General features: G+C 45.7%; 1 pseudogene; it reads left to right on the plus strand.

The window, feature by feature from the left end:
• The first annotated feature begins 1,332 nt into the window (after nt 1-1,332).
• Nucleotides 1,333-5,000, plus strand: part of LOC138862373 (solute carrier family 49 member 4 homolog) — a 9,943-nt pseudogene continuing 6,275 nt past the window's right edge.

The raw sequence follows: 5,000 nt of genomic DNA on the forward strand, positions 1-5,000 counted from the left end.
GGGATGTAGTGTTGCCTCATTTTCCCCCTCTCCTTCTCTCTGTACTCGGGTCAAAAGACTCATCTTAATTATCACATATCAATACATACAGATTCCACATTTATGTTAATTCACTTGAGTAACTCTACAACCTTCAATATTCAGTTAAAACGTCTTTTAATAACCAGCACTTACATACCTCTGTTTGGGGCGAAAGTCAAGGCTTGTTAAACAATTACCACAAGGACAATACTGCTTATTATTTTCCCCGATTCATCTGCTAACACATAAACAAACCAAGCATTAGGAGATGATCATTATAATTTACTCTCTAATTCTAAAGGTTACTCTGTTTATATACCTTCAAAAAATAAAAATACGTTAAGCAACGATCATCATAAATGTTTAAAAAACTAAGCTGTTATCAGTTGTTACCTTACAAGTTCCACATGAATTACACTACTTTACAAAAAAAAAAAAAAAAAAAAAAAAAAAAAAAATCACTGCTCAGGATTACTGCAATTCTCGATTTTTCGTTTTTATCATAATCTGATGGAATAACCCTGGGATTAACTATCTGCGTACCATTTAAACCAACTCAATTCCAAAAATAGCCACAGTCATTTGGAAATTTGGGCATCATAAAAGGAGCTATCCTATTTCTGAAAAAAATACAGGAATAGGCTTTAGGGGATTAAAAGTAAACTCACTATACCTTGCAGTTAACATTTATAATATTCTGTGGTGCTATTTTATAGATAAAATGCTTTACCAAGACCGAACTTAAGCCTTATTGCTTGACCGATGCGTAATTGTTTCTCCTGTCTTTTTTTTTGCTTCAGTTTGGTAAAAGTCTGTTTTTACGGGATTCCCGAAGTCAAATGCCCTTCGGGTTATTTAATCTCTTTGAATTATTTATTTTATCACAAATATTCCCACACCCTTTCAGAGCGGAGTCCTCTCTTAAACGGCAGGCGCCTCGAAACACACGTGACTCTAAAACCAGCTGCTTCTAACAGCTGGCAAGACGGTCACCCCCACGCAGTTGAACCCGAGTCGCGCCGAGAGAGCGAGGGTGCGGAGGTCACCACGAAATCCTACTACACACGCTTCTGGATTCTGTTCATCTTCTCCTTCCTCGCGTGGTTTGAGGTCCGTGGGCAACGCTGTGTGTACGAGGGCAGCAGTGAATGGGTTTTTAGACGCCCCTTTGAGTAATGAATGAATTAAGACGCATCTGATTGAGCGAGGAACGACCTTAGATTAAGCTTAAGGGACGCCTGTGATTGAGCAATGGGTGGTTAGGGTTCCGTTTAACAGAATGAATGGGTTTTAAATGCGCTTGAGTGAGCAATGCATGAACTCAGACGCCCTGAATTGACTAGTGAGTTGCTCTTCTTGGCTTTCTCTGAGCAACGAAAGCTTTTAGACGTCTTTGAGCGTCGGCCTCTCTCCCTCCAGGGCGCCCAGTGGAACACGTGGGGCCCCATCAGCGAGAGTGTGAGCGTCGCCTTCCCGGGATGGGGCGCTGAGACGGTGGCCATGATGGGCAACTGGGGGAGTATCATGTTCGTGGTGGGCATCGTGCCCATGTGCTGGTTCATGGAGGCCAAGGGAGTCCGAGCGGGATTGTTTGCGTGTGCTGGCCTGATCGCAGCGGGGACCGTCATGAGGATAATCCCCTTCGCCACGAGCTCCGACGTGTTCTTCACCGTGTAAGTTCTTGCGGGATTTTCCAGGTCGGCCCGAGAACCCGGTCAGCGCGGGAGGAATCTAGATCGTCTCTGAGACACGAAAAGAAGCCTAAATTAAAGATACATACTAACAGGGTTACAGTCTTTGCTTTGTATAGACAATCTGACATGAAACTTCACTGGATTTCGTCTCTTTTCCAACAGGATGTCCCACTTATGCGCTATTTGTGTGGGTCTGGCAGCCACCATGGCCATTGCACCTACCATAGCCGCGGTGTGGTTTCCGCCCGAAGAGAGAACGACCGCTACAGGTAATAGGCTGCTATACATATGTGTATGTATGTATATATGTATGCATATATACTTACATACATACGTACATTCATATATATATATGTATATGTGTATATGAAACACATACATACATATGTATACATATATATATATATATATATATATATATATATATATATATATATATATCATCATCATTAGGAGTTTATGGCCGACGGGGTCGCATAGCCGCATCCACCCTTTGTTTTCATCTTTGGGATCCTTCATGGCAAGCCGCCAGGAAGGGACTCGGCCCATCTCGAGCTCCTCACAACAAGTTTGATCGATCGCTCCAAACCACACCCTCCAGGGTCGTCCCACAGGCCTCTTTTCCACCCAGGGTTGTCTCTTTACAGAAACAACCTGGTGGGAGCAGGATCCCGAAGCGAGCCAGATGGCCATATAACCTGAGTTGGCGATCACGGATTGTGCAGGTAGTAGGTCCTGTGTCAGTATCACGGTACATCACGAGACTCATACAGGATACGTCCACAGGTTTCACTCATATAACAAAACTGGCATTATCAGGGCCTTGAAAACTCGTAGCTTGGTCCTTCTGCACAGGTACCGCATCTTCAAATACTCTTGTCGAGAGAGTTCATGACCTCTGCTGCCAGGCCAATCTGTCTCCTGACTTCCTGGTCTGACAGCCCATAGTAATAAACTACACTACCAAGGCGTATGTAAAATTCCTCTGTGACTTCAATGTCCTCGCCGTAAGCATGTACCGACTGTGATATAGGCTCTCCTAGCAAGTTTTTATCCCCAGTCCTAGATCTTGGACGTAGTCCAAGATACCTTTAGACCAAAGGGCTTTGCTAACCCATCCAGAGCTACCACTAATGTTTCCAAAGACTCAGATAGAATAGCATCATCATCGACAAAGTCAAGGTCTGTAATGATATTGCCCAGAGTTGCTATACAATGGCTTTGAACAGCAGCTCTATCCAGTATCCAGTCCATGCGTGTTGAAAAGTGTTGGTTCAAGGACACAGCCTTGCCTCACTCCTGAACTAACAGGAAAGAAGCCTGACAGGCCCCACCACACCTTATAGCCCTTTCAGTACCAGTATAAAGACTTGCTATTAGTCCTATAATCCGTTGAATTCCTCTCAGTCCAGGATCTCCCAAAGTGATTCCCGATGCACTGTATCAAAACCTTCTTGAGGTCGATGTAGGCTGCAAACATGCCACAGCCTAACTCACAACGGCGCCTATAATGACTCGAAGCACAAGGATACGGTATATTGTACACCTTACGAGGAGTGAATCCTGGTAAGTCCAGATGGCAGCCAGGACAGCATGCAACCCCTGCACCATAGGTTCACCACCATCCTTAACAGTTCAGCTGTTATGCTGAAAATACCCGCTGTTTTGCCACTCTTGAGCTATCCCCCTAACTTTAGTTAGGCAGGTAGATCCTTTTTGATGGGTGGGTCCGGCAGCGGAATCACGGCACTACCCGCATCCAAGTTAGCTGTTGGTGGGTCAACCTGACACAACTGCTCAAAATACTCAGCCCAATGCTTCCACACCGCAATAGGATCTGAGACGATCTGGACACTTACTAAGCGAGTTGCAGTCACCTGTGAAGAGGGCTTGGAGTTCAGCTTATATGCAGGACGAAGATCATTTACTAAGAAATGGCCTTCTACTTGCTCTGCAACTCCTAATAAACTGTAACTTGTCCCTTCTTAACAGAAGGCCTCTCTCTGCTGGGTTGGAGGGGCATTTCCCCTCCCCCAGTATTTCCAATTATATGTGACATTGCCGATGGGTTATCTCTGGGAGGAGGAGGACTGACAAGGCCCACCTCCCCCGAGCCTCCCATTAATCCCAGGGGGCAGGAGCTAGTACAAGGCCAGGGCGTGTCCACACGCAGGTGAGCTATGACCCTGTACCCTCTGGGGCCTCCTGCTGCTCCAAGATCTTCTACAGTTCAGCCTGAGGCGCAAGGTACCAGTTTCCATAGGTGGCCACGAGGAGGCACTGAAGTCTCGACGAGGGCAGGGGAGACGTGCAGCGCTGCTTCCTTTTTCGCACTGAAGGCATGCAAGCACTTAACACCATCTAGGTTACCACGCTGTCGCTCACACCACTCTGCGCGTGAAGCACCCACCCACATATATATATATATATATATATATATATATATATATATATATATATATATATATATATATAAATATACACACATATATGTGTGTGTGTGTTAACTAAAATACAAGCATAATAACGTGTACACCCAGATAAGAGCAAACACTGCTTACACACTAAACTTTGCACGAAATAATGAAATCAAACCCCTCTCTTTCACTATTACAACGCCTATATATAACCAAACATTCATCATACAACTTTGTACATAACTTTTAACATGTCATGAAACCATACCAAGATACCAAAGCTCTCTCTCCTCGCGGTCTCAGCTGTTTCGCAGGTGCTGAACCAGCTGGGCAACGCTTCGGGAGTTACATGGAGTCACAGTGCTGGTCAGGTCGCCGAGGAACGGGACGACGACGGAGGAAATTCAGAGTGATATCAAACGGCTGCTTTATATTGGTAGGGCGTTTTTCTTGCTGTTCTGGTCAGTTGTTGTTGTCATTGTAAGAGCTATTTTGGGGGTGTAGTTAGGTTGGTGGTGAATTAAAGGGGGACTTGCTTGAGTGATTGTTATTATTGAGGAGGTAAGGCGAACCCTGAGAGTAACCCCGTGCCCGAAAGTGAGGGTGGAGAGTGACTCAAGAAGGTCTGCCTCTGGTGCTCTCTCCCTCTCTGCCTGACGAGACGTCCTTATTATCCAGCGACTCTTTGTACTGCTGGCGGAGGTGCCTGGTACCATATTCTTGCTGGATGTCCATTCTTCCGGGCGTGATTATCGAAGGGCTTGGTCGTGGAAGAGAAAGTCTTGGGCTGGCAAGGAAGGTGTGGACAGCTGTGTCCTCTGGACTGAGAGGAAGGCACAGCTTCTGGTTCGACCTGGAGGACGGAAGC

This window comes from Penaeus vannamei, chromosome 8 (assembly GCF_042767895.1).
Source record: "Penaeus vannamei isolate JL-2024 chromosome 8, ASM4276789v1, whole genome shotgun sequence".
NCBI lineage: Eukaryota > Metazoa > Arthropoda > Malacostraca > Decapoda > Penaeidae > Penaeus > Penaeus vannamei.